This window comes from Dromaius novaehollandiae, chromosome 8 (assembly GCF_036370855.1).
Source record: "Dromaius novaehollandiae isolate bDroNov1 chromosome 8, bDroNov1.hap1, whole genome shotgun sequence".
NCBI classification, from domain to species: Eukaryota; Metazoa; Chordata; class Aves; order Casuariiformes; family Dromaiidae; genus Dromaius; species Dromaius novaehollandiae.
In genome coordinates this window covers 19552942-19568439 of record NC_088105.1, presented here as the reverse complement: position 1 = coordinate 19568439, position 15498 = coordinate 19552942, and the positions used below count along the sequence as shown (strand labels likewise).

At 36.0% G+C, this 15498-nt stretch overlaps 2 long non-coding RNA genes across 10 annotated transcripts in view; one reads left to right on the top strand and one right to left on the bottom strand.

The window, feature by feature from the left end:
- Positions 1–15498, bottom strand: part of LOC112989847 (uncharacterized) — a 201300-nt gene that overhangs the window by 91541 nt on the left and 94261 nt on the right. For 2 of the 5 annotated variants that reach the window (XR_010390175.1, XR_003260926.2), the window contains exon 4: positions 173–285. The exons of the other annotated variants lie outside the window; for them this stretch is intronic. This is a non-coding gene — a long non-coding RNA (uncharacterized LOC112989847). The remainder of the gene's footprint in view (positions 1–172; positions 286–15498) is intronic. 5 annotated transcript variants of the gene reach the window in all.
- Positions 1–15498, top strand: part of LOC112989846 (uncharacterized) — a 385773-nt gene that overhangs the window by 333018 nt on the left and 37257 nt on the right. For 4 of the 5 annotated variants that reach the window (XR_010390172.1, XR_010390170.1, XR_010390171.1 and 1 more), the window contains one exon: positions 9066–9150. This is a non-coding gene — a long non-coding RNA (uncharacterized LOC112989846). Of the gene's footprint in view, positions 1–4831; positions 4966–9065; positions 9151–15498 lie in introns of those variants that run through there. The other variant, XR_010390174.1, reaches the window with a different exon arrangement.

Sequence of the window (15498 nt, the reverse complement as noted above, 5' to 3'; positions counted from 1 at the left end):
GTAGACAAAAGCTTACTTATCCTCTGATTGTGACTTTGACCAAATGCTTTGTTGTGCTGGCTTTTTCTGATTGTTCTAAAGAATCAGGAATTTTGAATTGGCCAATTTTAAATGTGCCAACAGGAGTGACTTTCCCTGAAAATCAACTCTCTAATGTATTTCAAACTCTCACCTAAACTGTTTAGTCTCTCTTGGCATTCTTTATTCCCAGTCTTAGGCAGAGGTTGACAAATGACCCCAAGGATAGTGATTCTTACACCACTCCTATGCTGGTCCTGGATGGATCTAAAAGGGAAAATACAGGAACAAAATGAGTGGAGTTTTTGAGTGCCTTCTGCATTAGCTACTCTGTTGCAACTGAAGTAGATGGCAGCAAAATCAAAGCAGCTTTGAGAGTTCTCAAAATGTTAACTAAATAGATAAATATCTATGGATACTTTACTTTTTAATAGTGCATATCTGTCTCTATTGGAAAAGCTGAATAGTTTGTGTGCAATGTTTAATTCAGCCAAACTGATCTATCTAATCTACAAACTTACTGCATCCTTAGAAGTATGCACTTCATTGCTTTGGAAATGTTCCATGAATTCAGCATGATGCTGAGATCCATTTTTAATAATTGAATTCTCTTTAAACTATTTACTTGGCAAACATTTTTTTTCTAAATATGATGATTACGAAATAAGGATAATCTCACTTTTTCTGCTATTCCTTACTTGAAATCCACATTGAATCATCTGGTTGATCAAATTTTGATCAGATGCCACTATGGGTTAGTGTATAGTTGAATGTCTTGCAGATTAATAAAAATCATACACATCCTGCTGCCACATGAAAATACCTGCAGTGAAAATGTGTGTGAGGAAAATAAAGTAATGGAAAAAATAAAGCCATCTGCTGTGTGAACTCAAAACCTGTTGAAAATTTTTTTTTCTGCTCTGAAATGGGCATCAAACAAACCAACAAACCAGCCCCCTCCCTATGATATTAATTTCTTTAAATTGCTTCAAGTTAATTATATTTTTTTTTCCTCTTGCTGAAATATTGTTTACATGCTTTAGGACAAAGAACAGCTTTGAAATGAAAAATTGAACCATTTAATTTTCATTTCCATAAGATTGAGACAGAAGCTTTTTTTTAACTAAACAAAATATTTAACTGCAAGTTTTGTCTCCTGTAAGAGTTCATTAAAAGCTAACTAACTCTAGGGAAATTTTAGATTTTGACAGTGGCATTTTTCAATGAGAAACATTAAATTTAAAAACATTAAATCTGAAAAGTTTCACCCAGCTCCAATTAACAGGATCCAAAAGCAACTTCAGTCAGTGCATTATTGGAGAAAAGCCATAAATGGTATAACATAATCCTGAAGGAAAATTTAAATGACAGCCCTAAGGCAGGAAACAAGATTGAGCTACAATTATAAAATCAGGCTGTCAATATTGTGATCCTCCAACAATACAAGTTTACTGAAGAAAATTTTAGGCAGTCTCTAATTTCACACCTCACTGGAAACAGTAACAAACATAATGGATAGGAGACACTTGATGTAGTAATGCACTAAAATGTAAACTGAAAAGAGCAATGAGACAATTGCACAAAGTCAGCTAAAAATGAGAGTCAATTCAAGTGCATATGTCTGGGTGTAATTTTCTCAGATGTTGATAAGAGGCAATAGTCCTTTTAAAATTTTTATTACTATTAAGATTATAAAATTTAAATATAATTCAATTTTTCAGGAGGAACCACTCTCAAATAAGTCTTTCTTCCTTTTTGCTTTATTTAGGTTATTTTACACTTATGTAACATCATTAGTATCGCTAGACTTGTTCATGTTCTTTAGAACTGAGAAAAGAATCTGTAAATCTATTTAGATGAAAATGTCTTAATGAGAGTGAAATATTCAGTAAAATATTCAGTAAAACTGCCAGAGTCTCAGGTCAAGAAGTATTAGTCCTTGCAGTTCAGGGAGTGGTAATGCAAGCTGACCTATGCTGGCCCATCAACTGATGCTGGCTTTGGCTTCAAGAAACTTGCAAAGCAGTGCAAAAGTGTATCTCTACCATCTTAGTTCAGTCTCAAGGGCCATCAGATTGCTGAGGCTGCCAACAAAGAAGTCAATATTGATGTGGATATGTATTTGCTGGCTCATTTCTCTTTGTCTGCCACACACAAGCAACACTGAAAAACTTTTATCATTGCTCATCTTAACAGAATTCATACATAGTAGAAAGCTCAGTGTCCTACTACCATTTAGCTCTGTTCCCAACTTTGTGTGTTCAGTGTTGGCTCACCAAGTTACTGAATTAAAGAGACAAGATTTTTCAGAGCTGAACAAAAACTTGACATTTTTTTTCTTTCCAGCTATCATTATCTTTCTATACATTCCAAGTATTCTTTATTTATTAGTAGCTAATTTGGGAGGAGGGAGATTTGAACTACTGCAATATCTGGCTGACAACTTTCTGGTTTTAGAAAAGTAACATTAGCTTGAATTTGCCAACTGGAGTATATTTCTGTGAAATACTCATGGACAATATAAACAAATATCTACCCTTGTGTAAAAAGCCACAGTTACAATATTTGTTCTCATCTTCAGTTACTGAATACTATGCTTTCTGAATGCTCACTATGTATATACTGCATTAGGAAAAGAATGTTTATACATTTTATGATACTTGTAGTGATAAAAGGAAAGATACAGCTGGGCTCTGTGTTATTTTGCAGTCTTCCGAATTTCATACTGTTGTATTGCAGACTAGATTATTGTGCTATTGTCTGGGAGAGCTTCAGATAGCATAACATAAGGCAACTTGGTGAAAAAGTATGATGCCATGAGCGATGCTCAGCTGGCTTCCCAGTTGCTGATCATCTGCCCTAGAGACTTTGATCAGACTTACACAAGAGTTTAGTCCCCTAAATATGGGGATTTTTGTAAATCCAACCACAAAGAACGTTAGGTCCTAGGACCTGTTTCTGAAGGTTTTGGGTACTTCCCACCCCCTTGACAAGCTGTTGACCTGCTGAATAAATGGGACCTTACCAAAGAAATGGTAAAATAAAAGAGCAGGTTTTGAATCAGGTTAAATACCACTTTATCCCATGAACAGATTCTTACATTTCAGTGGGGTGATTACTTGTGTGAGAGAATTCTTATCCTTTTAGCTATAGTGAGTTAAAACACGGCATCCCCAAATGTCCATGCTATCGTGAGTGACACCAAAGTAGTTACTGTACGTGCTGTAAGGAAGGTGGCAGAGTAGGATGTGGAGCTACACATCAGCTGCCTTACTTAATGCACACATTATCTTAAACCAATGATCAATGCCTGTTTGCACTGAAACCCTTGTTTTTTGAATTAAAGTGAATGAAATGGACTGGGAGCACTAACTTTTTAAATTAATACATTAACTTTGTAATGACCTAAAAACCTAATTCAGAGACTTGCTAAAGCATATATTATCTTTATTTAGGAAAGCTGGCTTGAAGAGTTACATTACCCTAAATGTTCTTTCAAGTTGGAGTATATAAACCACAGAGATTAGCAACCATCACCCTGGATTAGGTGAGAGATTACGGATTAGGAAAATAGACACTAGGTTTTAGTGTTATATCAAGAAAAAGAAATAATGTTATTTGATTGATGTGTGCAATTAAAGCTGTCTGAAACAGCTCAAATTTAATCCTAAACACAATGAACTCATAAATGCTCTACAGTCTGTTAACTATTCATACAAATTATTTAGGAGAAATTTTGTTGAAAAAATGTACTTGAAAAAATCTAGCTGCTCATGGTCAATACCAGAGTAGAAAATGTCTAAATTCATTAAATTATTCACTAGCCGTCATTTGTTCAGCTCTGTATTACAAAAATGATAGATTGGGTAGATCATAGTACTCGTGTCTATTTACAGAAATGCATTTCTCTTTTCTCCTGGTATTTGTAGTACATTGTTTTTTTCTAGAAACGTAGAGATGAATTCATTTGTTATTTGCATGCAGTATATACTTCATGCACAAATACTAAGCTAATGGGTATGGAATAGTTAGAAGAGGTTTCTAACCTTTTCAGTATTGCATTTCAGTATACCAGATTAAACAGCCTGTATCTGAATAAAATATTGCACATAGTGATAAGCGCAGCTAAGTAAAATACCAAGTCATAGCATATATAAAAGACTAAAAGCTGTCTGGTGGATCTCTATCAAACTCTTTTGTTTGAAAAGTGTGATTTTTTTTTATTTTTTTTTCCTCTCTCTGCTTCAGCATAGCAAAGCTTTTCCCCAGTGGAATTCAATAGCATTATGCTACAGGAACACAAATTCTTGACTTCTGTGAACTGGCAATATTGCATGTAATATGTCATAGATATTTGAAAGTCAGTGGAGCATCTGCAGAGGAATACAGTTTGTCATTAAGGTATTAACAACCACAGCAAAATAATCAGAAGATATTGTTCTATAACCAGCTGACAGACACAGAAATTTATCATACCAACCCGAATTTCAACAGTAAGCATTTTGGAGGAAATTTCCTTTAGGACAGAACGTATATATTTGTTGGTTATGTCCTATGTGTTGTGTTAGTATTAAGAATTTTTGATCTTCTTTAATCCTTACAGTTCTTGAGTGAATTTGAGAAATAAACCAACGCTCACTTTTAAATCTGAAAAATGCTGGTATTTAAATAACATAGCTTAAAGGATATCCTCTTTGATTTATGGACTTTCCTGAATTTGGCTGCTATGTTGTGAGAGGTGTTTGATTGCTTTCTGGGAAAATTATATGTTGCACTTCTTTTGCAGAGAGTAACTTGCCTGAGATGCATCAGGAAGGGTATGAAAAGCACTGGGGAAGTGCATTCCTGGCTTAATTCCATATAAAATGATTGCATCAGAATTCCACCCGGAACTCCAGAAGTATCACTAGAGATGAATGTGGCTTGATACGTTTGATAATATTGCAGGTAACTCATGGAAGGTTTAGTGGAAGGTAAAACTGGCAAGTGGGAGGGAGAGAGATTTTTACTTCTCAATGAACTGTTCAGAGAAGTTACTGTTTTTGCTCTGGTCTATCTTTGCTCAGGCACATACTATTGGCATGCCAGAATGATGGATGGTATATGACATAATCCATGTGCTTGAGTCTAAGAAAGCACTGAGATTTGAGGTTAGTATAGGTGCTGCAAATTCTGAACCCTTCAGAAAAACTGGACATATTTCATTATCACTGTCATCAGGAGGATTTCCTGAGAACCTTAAAAAATGCCAGTCTTTGTAGTGGAACGTATTTGTCTGGTATACACTATGTCATACTCCTGACTTCTCTGTTGCCTGCCTGTTTGAATACTTGTGAACACTCAGGGATTTTAAAAGACTGAAACAAGCTTAAGGGTTCCTCGCTAAAGTAAGGCACAGGAAGGTCAAATTCAGATGAAACTGAACGTTCTGGGAGAGATATAAAGGTATCTGTTGATAGTGCACTTAGAAACTTCTGTTATCTGTAGCTTATTTGGGGGAGGATAGGGCAGGTTTTCTTATAGAAAGATCTGATTTGTTTAAAGTATGCCATCTTTAAGGTAAGTAGCATAACATGAGTAGTGTAACTTTAATGCAAATTAATAGCTGAAATGTAGCTAACTGGTGCGTTGTTTGATCTCTTATAAATTTGTCTTAAAGTGGCTGAATTGAAAGGATCCACACAGATATACTGGGCTTTGTAAAGTTTAGGTAAAATGTAGTTTAAATACGTAGCATCCTTCCATTTTGGTTTGGAAAACAATAGCTTGATAGATGCAGTATTGCAAAAGCATATCTTTGCAAAAATCGCCGTCTGTCCAATATCTCGTTGATCTTAGAGTGTTGCTATTAAAATCTCCAAATAAATCTTCAAATAAAGTAAATGCTTTTAAGATGTGTTAACTTCCAACCTAAAGATTGGCAGTGCTGGGGCTCTGCCCACAGGAGGGGTGGAGTAGCAAAGAATACCATGCTCTGTCCTCTCTGATGCTGGGGAGACTCTCTGAGTGCAAAAGAACTCCACTTTTTATGGCTGTTGGATGGGTACAGATTCTTTATTAATAAATATGACAGGTATGTCAGCTAGGACCAATTGTGATAATGTATTTGAGATGTGCAAACACTCTTCAGAACTGGACTAAGAATATAATTCATTACACACACAAAACCAAGCAGTCATAGATCAGATAGTATGGTTGGTTTGTTTTTTATCATGTGGGCCAAATAAAAGGTGATGACTGAGGGAAATTGTGCTGAGTCTTAATACTTATGAGGAATGTATTAACTGCATAGGGTCATAAGCAACTTTTATTGCTTAGTGTTATTTCTCTTTAGGTACTTCAGTCCTTTGAAAGACAAGAGATTTGGTGACAAAAGAATGATTGTCCAATTTCAGTATTTTACAGTCTTTTACCCTGAAATTACTGGGAAAAAGCTCTGAAAAATTACAACTGAATTCAATCCACAAAACATCCATAATTGAGGCATGTTTTTTTTATTTTGTAAATCTTTGGTTTTAATTGAATTTTCTGATCAAGTATATAATAATATAAAATGCATATTTTTGTATCCATTTGTGAATTTTAAGAAAACTCATGATCATGCACATAACATCATAAAATGTATCCCTGATTGAAGAACTTCGCAGCTTTATTTCATCTTATTCCCAGTCCTAGTATATGATTCCTTTAGAAAATATTGACCATACATAACGTCTTGTTACCCATGAGTTAGCACTCACATCAAAAGATAGAGTACTCTTTTTCTTCATTTTATTTAGAGAATGTGTATATTGATATGGTATTTTTGTGTGGATATCTATAATATGCATGTGTGATGTGTGTACATATATTTAAATATTATTTGCTATGTGTTGGTCAAAGAATGTACATATTCTACGTCTTCGCTTGAATTTTCTAAGCTTAAAGTTCTTGAGGCCAGTATATCACATCTCCTGGTAAAAGTCCTGTAAAGGGTCAAAGGATAACACATCTCTTTTGGGAAGTTTGTTTTGTACCTTTCTCTTAAGAGGAGAAGGTGGTGGGTCATGGAGAAGAATGACACCAGAGAATGTTTACCAACTGCAAGGATGTAAGAAGTCTCTGCACTTGTAGAAAAATCATAGCTTTAGTTCAGCAGGTGCACAGAAACAACTCTTCCTTAAGAATCACGCTCCAGAACTGATGTCCCTTCTCTTAGAAAGTACAGGGCCAGAATATCATTCTATTATTCGTGCCTCCAGAAATGTTGCATTTGACATGTGCGTTCCCATGTTAGAAGGGTGATATAGCACAGAGACCAGCTGCTCTGCACTCACTTCTACCTCTTTCTCCTTTAGAATGTCCCATCTTTTGAAGTGACAATAGCAAATTTTCCATAGGATTAGCGAAAGAATGGCGTGCTTCTGCTACTGTCTTCTTCAGGAATCCCATTCCATTCTTACTCTGTGTGGTTCCTCTGATACTACATATTCATCAGTGATTTGCGATCATTCATAACTACAGAGTCCAGAGTTTGATTTTATGAAAAATTATAAATACTTTGTTTCTTTAATTCTGTTTTTAGTTACAACTTCAAACAGCATTTCACACAAAGAAAAACAGACCAAGTGCCAGAGAAGAGATACCTATAGAATCCAAAAAGATTTTTTTTATGAAATGGAAGAAAAGGCCTACTGAGTGAAAGCAAGACTGGGTACTCTACAGAGAACCACATTTGAGACAATATTAGGAATAGTCTGAGAAAACAAGGAAAGACAGACAGTTAGAAGGCGGTAATGATAAACAGCAACCTCCCATTATTCTTGTCCACTTTCTATATTCTCCATCTAATTAAAATTTTTTAAATGGCTGCATAAGGATGTTTAGTCTTGTTACCAATAGACAGTGTTTCATCTGAAGCAATGGACTCTCAGGAAGCTTAGTTTTTTAAAATTCTGTGGCAGAGTTTCTGTATAAAAAGTATCTTAAAATTTTTCGGAGGGAAGTGATGCTGTCTATACTTCTTCCTGAGTCACTTTAGGCTCTAAAACATCTTTGGCCTGATCAGTCAGTTTAAATTGCTGAATTGATCAATGGAGCCATGCCAAAGTATTCCAGCAGAAGATCAGGCCCTGGAGTTACCTGTTTTTTTCCTGAGTGTAGAAATTACAAGCCAGTTTATTACTTTCCCCAGCATGCAAATTTTGTGCATGTAAATGGTTAATTGTGGAATGTAATGCAACGACCTACCCACAAGACCACTTTCTTTCCTATCTCTATGCTGAAAGCCCTAAAAATATACTACTGTGCATTCAATGATGCCTTTAACTTGTACCATAAAGTTGCCTAATTTAAGATCTGATACCGAAAGCAGGATCTTCGTTAAACTTGAAATTGGAAGGTGATCAACTCTCCTCCTTACATCAGTTTTTTCCACATCAGATTCTCAGGATGTTGGTCCCAGTTCCTTCTATTTGTGATTCAGATATAGGCCCATCTCCTCCACGTTAAAGCATATTTTTTTTCCCTCTCAGGTTACAAATTATTGTATTTGTTTCTGTTTCTCTAATAGCTGTCACTATTTACTATTATGGAAAACTGATCTTTGAATTTAACTTGCTAATTTAAATTTATAGAAGTGTTTTGTGGAAGACTCATCATTTATATTTAAAGAAAAACACTTCACTGTTTCTGCGTGTAGGAGATGAAAGGTCTAAAATCTGCTGAAATTAGATGTCACTCTCAGTTACTATCAGTCCTCATTGTTCTCAGGCTGTTACACTGCAGGAGACTGTAGTTAAGTTTCCTGAATTATAGGGTCTTATCATATGGCAATACACTGGTATCACTGCACACTGGCACTAATGTACAATTTTTACAAGAACAATAATCTCATTGCTGGAAAATACTGCTTCAATAGTCACAGTGATGGGCTCCTGTTCTGAATTATATTTTGATGCACAGTTTGCTTGCTTTCTTAAAGTAATTGTGGACCGTTTAGCTAATCTTTTATTCAAAATCCATGAATGTGTTTACAAAGGGTGACTTATCTTTCTATCCTCCTCCAGACTAAGAAGAGAGCCATGTAATTTGAAGTTCACAAAGACAGCAATCAAGAAGCAAGTTGAATTATAGACTAAGAAATATTCTGTGGTGAGTAAACCAAGGCTTTCATATGCTGAGCTTCTTATGTGAAGATTCTTTCAAACAAACAGAAAAGATAAAGTTAACGTAATTGAATGAAACCTTAAAAACTCATCTTACAAGGATAGTATTAAAAATGGAATATTTATTACAGTTTCATTATTTTAGCAAAAGTACTCCATTCTACTGCAGACCATTTTTTCTAGTTTGATCCACATTCCTACTTATTACTGTCACTGTGTGTCTTCTACTGCTATATTTTGTAATTATATCATCAAACAGTACCTGTAACTGATACTGCAAAGCACTTCTGCTTGCTAAGAAATCTCTTATTCCTTAACAAACTCGTATTTGAATACTGCTGCTGCAATTACTACTTTGTACTATTGAGTGGCACTTTAAGCATTGAGTGTGCAGGGACCTGAGTGTCTTCACCTATTTCAGTCACATTCAGCAAAGGGCTAAAGCCTCTTTCTTGCTGAAATGTAGATCAGTCCTCTCTGGAGATGACAATGTGGCTGCCAGTGAGGATACTCCTCCTTGATGCCACCATGGCCAAACAGCTGAGGGAGGAATGCTTTTGCAGAAGGACCAAAATTCTTCTGACAGGGCTCAGTCTCTCAGTGGCAGCTGGTAATGCAAGGTGCTTCCTAAACTGAATATAGGGGTTCTAACAATGCTATTCCTTTACTCTTCCAATATGCATATTCACTAGACTTTTCTAGGAAAACAAAATTCAAGCATTTATGAGTAAGAGTGAAAACTCTTCCTCTTCTACAGAAATGTAAATGTGTAAATGAAATACAAAATGTGGAGAGAGGGAAAAATTTTAATGATATCATTAGTGAAGTGATAAATAAAGATGGGTAAACTCACATGTTTAATTCATCCTAGAAATGAGTAAATGCTATATTTCCTAGATGCATTAATCTTTGATTATATAACTGCAATGGTATTGCAAAATCACCAGTCATTTCCATGTACTGTATAGAAGTCTGCTTTGATATATCTTTTAAAAATATTAATCCTAGAGTAACTATCCAATCACACATTGTGTTTAAACTTACTGTACTACCGCTGCTTTTAATGGTGGCAAACTTCTGCCATACTACCCCCTTTATAGGGAACAGAAAAATGTTTTGAGAATCCATACTGTTGAAATAATTTTCTGTTTTTACTTAACAATCCAAGGAAAGCACTCTGAACAGAATGTTCTGCCACCTCTATATCTGTTCATGGATGGCTGACAATTCATTAAATAAATATAATAGCTAGATCATACTTTATCTTTTATATCTGTGCTTTGGTTCTTGCAGGAATAAAAGATATTTCTGCCTAAATGCTTTGTAATGATAGCTCTAAAACTTAGGCGTGTGCCCTGGGTAGAGTAGGGTGTGTATCCTGGGGCAGAATATTGTTGCTTTGGATTATGCTCGAGGTACACTGCCAGGAGGAAGCTATGGGGGCAGGTCTGAGTGAGGCCGGAGCAGCGGTGAGCAGACGCTAGTCAGGCAGGGCCAGGGATCTGCAGTAAAGAGCTGCACAGCTGACATTCGGTCCCTCACCATTCTTTCTTTCACACAGCCAGCCCGGAGAGCTTGGCAGGTGTTTTCTGACAGATTTGGGGCTGTTTGCTCCTGTTGAGTACTGCAGTTGTTCCCTTGACTATGGCTTCCAACTTCATCTTCATTCCTAGTGCTATTCCTACCGCTCTTCCTTCCTTTCTTCCCAGTGCTGCCCTACCAATGTGCCTGCTCTGCAAAGACGCATCTAACCTCTGTACCTTTCTGTCATTCCTCTCACCAGCTCGAGAACTGTCTACGTGCCCCTGTAGACCATCTCTGTAGGCTGCTTAAGGGGTCTCCTTAAAACAGTGATAGTGGGGGGGCTGCTGCTCTCCCTAGACAATTGGATAGAGTTACACAAATACATTTCTGTAGCCTGCAAAAAAATCTGATCCAGGGTGGTGAAAAATCACCCTGGATCAGATTTTTGTGCAGGCTGAATTTCAGGCAGTGACTCGTCTGGGATTGTTTACTGGAATAAAGGGAAATGCATGTCTGATAACAGCTTTTATAGCTGATAAAATACTTGAAGGATCTCTTGGTAATTGCACAGAAGGAACACAAAATCCAGTGAGATTTCCCTGCTTAAATAACTCTGAAATAATAGCTTATGGGTAGCAAGAAAAATAAACCAGTATTGTGATATGGCTAGGCAGCACTTTCAGACTAGTCCAATATATGCCAGACTACTCCCAACAGATACTATAGAAACATGGGTCGAGGAGAAGTATTGATTAAAACGAAGCTCCTTACAGTATTTATAAGGAATAGGTTTGTCTTCACATCTGAGACAAGGAAAAAACAAGAAAAAAAACCCTGGCAGACCAAATAATTTTAGTGACTAGAATGGTTTTGTTTTCTGTTTAATGCAAATACACACTATTAGTTTGGCCCTAGGATACCTTGGTTTTCATGGGATTTAAACCCGATATGTCTGTTCTCTCGGCATGGCTTAATTTTAGGTCTTCAGTGAGATACTCAGGTACCTTAGTAAGACATTGGACCTGTGTCTACATTGCTATGCGTTGGATTAGGCCCACAGTGAATTTAAAACACAAATGAGAATGTTTTGTCAATAAAGTGTACAAATGAGGAGGGATATCCAGGGCAAGCTATGAAATACCACACAGGATAATCCCCTTAAAAGGAAGGCCCATTCCATTTTCTGGTAAGCATTTTCAAGCTGTGGGTAATGATCAGTGCTGGAAAGTTTGCTGACCAGGTGAAGACCTTTTCCTGATCCTCCTTGGAGAAAGACTCAGGGTTGGAGATGCATTGGTAACTGTTTCCTAGAACACACAGAACTTGGATCTGTTCTTAATAAGAACGATATTCTTTTTTCCTGTAATTCTGCAAGAAAATATATTTTATTATGTAGAACTGTTGAGTACATTAAAAAAAAAAAAGCATAGTGGGTTTTGCTTCTGAATAGTGGTTATAATGGAAGATAGAGGGCTTGTGTAGAGCGCATTTTATAAATGTATGTATATGTGTGCATATACTATATGTATACTACATAAATACATTTTTACACTATACATATATATATGTATGTATGTATATATAGATATATGTGTGTGTGTGAGAGAGAGAGAAGTCAGTCCATGGTGTTTAAACTCTGTGGAAGAAACAAAAAGTAGTGTTATTATCTCCAGTATGTGTCCCTTGGGAAGTGTCATTAAGCATTATTGTTGACCAGTAACACCCTTTTCAGTGTTTTGCTCACTTCTTCAAGCACTGGTGTGACATTTGTTAGGGTCATTAAATTCATTCCTCTGCTTTTATTTTCTCCTCTGATGTTGTATTGTCCCATACAGACAGCTTTAAACTGATACTTTCTTGAATGCATTCATATGGTCAGTTCGAAGTTTTCTTATTTCTCTGGCAGTGATGCCTAAAATGAAAAGATCCAAGCACTTTGTGGTTTAACATATTGCCAGTATAACAGGTGGACATAATTGTTAGCAACAAAGAAACCTTATAAAACGTGGATATCAAGGTTAGAGAAAGTATTTTTAATTTAAAAATACATGTTAGATGCTCTGGGTTTGTGCACGTGATGGAGCATAATCTAATAAGGTTGTTTGGGCTATTTTAACTTCTAAACCATAATTCTGAGTGTATATTTTGAGTGTTACTTGCATAACCTTGAGCTCTCGTATTTCTGTTTCTTCAAGATTTATGCTTAGTTTACTCTAAAATATGTTCTGGGGAAGTTCAAAGGGCTAATAGTTCATAGGACTAATACTGGATTCTTAGACAACATCATGTAAGATATAATGTCAGTATCATGTTGTAGATCGTGATCTTCTTCACTCATCTAGATTGTTGTGGAATTCGTTGTAGGGACTAACTTCTGTATTTTAAAGTCGCACGTACTGCTGTGTTTCAAGTTGTGTTTTTTCATTTTAGCTAATTTAATTATGCTGAGATAGGGGGATTTTTTAGAGATATAACTGACCTACCGTGCTTCTTTTCCTCACACACAGAGAAAATATTTGCCTGTGGAAACTGATGAGTGTTAGACATCTATGTATTTTTGAAAATCCTACTGGATGCTTATCTGTAACTCTTAGTTCAGAATTACCTTTGAAAACAAGGCAACTAGATAACTCAAGTTAAACCATACTGATTTTCATTAGGATTTGTGTGATTCCCAAATCAGATATGTCCTTTTAAAACATTTACCTTAGGAAATGAGCAGTAGACTTCTGTTCTGAAAACGGTTGCTTGACTATCTTACTGAATACAAAGTATCTGACAAAATACTTGGGCCGTTCAGTTCTTTATAACTGCTCAATGTATTCAAATGAAACCAAGTTCCTGCCTTTTTTTCTGCCATGTTAATCTCTATCTGTTCATTCAGTTCTAAGATAACTTGGTATATCATTATGAGGAGGGTCGTGGTGGTGATGCAATGATATTTGGAAAGTTGTGGCATTTAATTTATCTGCATGTAGTTTTCACACACACACAAAATGGAAGAGATAACATTTTCTGCAAGAAATAGGAAAGGTGATTAAAGTAAGGTGTTCTGGAAACAAAATTCACAGCTTCTAAAATCACTGTGATATGTTAAATTAACACATTAGATCAGATCCTGTTTAATCACTTTTAAGCTTAAAACAAATGCTTCTACTTCATCTTTAAAATTAAGAAGTCTGGGAATTTTTTTAAATAATTTTCATTTCAGACTGTTATCTTCTGAAATCTGATGTACTATTAATAGTGACAGGCAAGCTAGTAAACAGCAAGTAGAAGCAGCATTCATAGCAGGCAGTTCTGCATACTTATCCTAAATGTGCCGAAATGACATCAGAGAATGATTATTGGGAATTTAATGAACTTCCTAGTGAATTCTTAGTGACCTTGGTCTTAAAGTTCAAGAAACCTCTGAGTTTGCATTTATTCTAGTTCTCAAGCATACTTAAGGATGCCTGGAGATGAAAAATCACAAACCATCTTTAAATCCTTAATATTACAAGAATATAAAGTAAAAAGAAAGACAGAATCATTTGCATTTCAGTGTCAGTGTTTCTGATTTTAAAATACCATCATGTCAAAATCCTCACTTTTTCCCCTTCATATTAATCAGAAAAGACATACATTACTCCTAAGACAGTTTTACTTTAATTGAGGTTTCATTTTATGCTCTGTATTTAAAAAAATATATAATATATGCATTAACAGCCATCAGAAGTGATTCTAAGAACCTAAGATGGTTTATTAGTAAAACCTCCCCATGTAGCCATGCAGATTTATAAAATTCTCGTCTAGATGATAAAATGAGTCCAAATCTAGGATTTTTTTTTCCTATTAGATGCATAGTGAAGCCACATGATTGTTATTGTTTTTGTTACTAGATGGCCACCTTGTCCTCCTTCTCCAAACACAGAGAGAATCGGAATCTGATCTGGGGGCATGGGAGTCTCCCTCAAACTGAGGAATTAATGACAATACATTTCAATGTATACATCTATAGTTTAAGGACATTGGTAGAGAGAGAGGGGAATTACTAGGAAGAAAAGTCAGGGAAACCTGTGAGTGCAGACTTTAGGACCAGTATGCCTGTTGATGTAGCTATAGGAAATGAGGTATCTTTCAGGAATTAAAGGAAAGGCTTTCAGATTTGTTCCTCGCCAAATGCCTTCTGAATAACTTTTCATGGTCAAAACATCACTACTGACTTGTTTGCTATAACTCTCTGTTCAGTACTGGCCAATGTACGCACTATTTTCAGATGTACAGTGACAGCATACACTCCCTCTCTTAGTGAAAACATTTTATCTTCTTTCAAGAAGAACACTTAGAACAAAGCAGGTTGAAATGTTGTTCCTGTTGGGAATTGGCAGAGCAATATATCAGTGTTTTGTAAGGTTATGTATCTCAAATGGAAGTAAAAGAGAATTTGAATTTTTTCAGTAGTAAAATGCAACTCTTTAAGGTAGAAAATAATCTAGATAATTTTATAATATTGAAACTTCCTGGATGAGTCTACGCTGCTACTCTTAGATGTAGGGTTGAGAAGTGTTAAATCTAGGGGCAGAATTGAGGCTAGGCCAGCCAAGGTTAGATAAGGTTAGATCATGCTCAGTTAACTCTTGGTTGCTTTTAAAGGAACCTTTAATTCAAGGCAAGGTGCTCACAGGAGTGAGTTAAGGGGGAGGTGGTGTAAAACCAGTGCGGGGCAGTGGCTGTGGTATGTGTATACTTCAGAGTAAGCCCTGGATTCAAAAGGGGCTGCCAGGCTATGGTAAGGGCAGGTGCTGGCAAAATTACCTGCCAACACTTA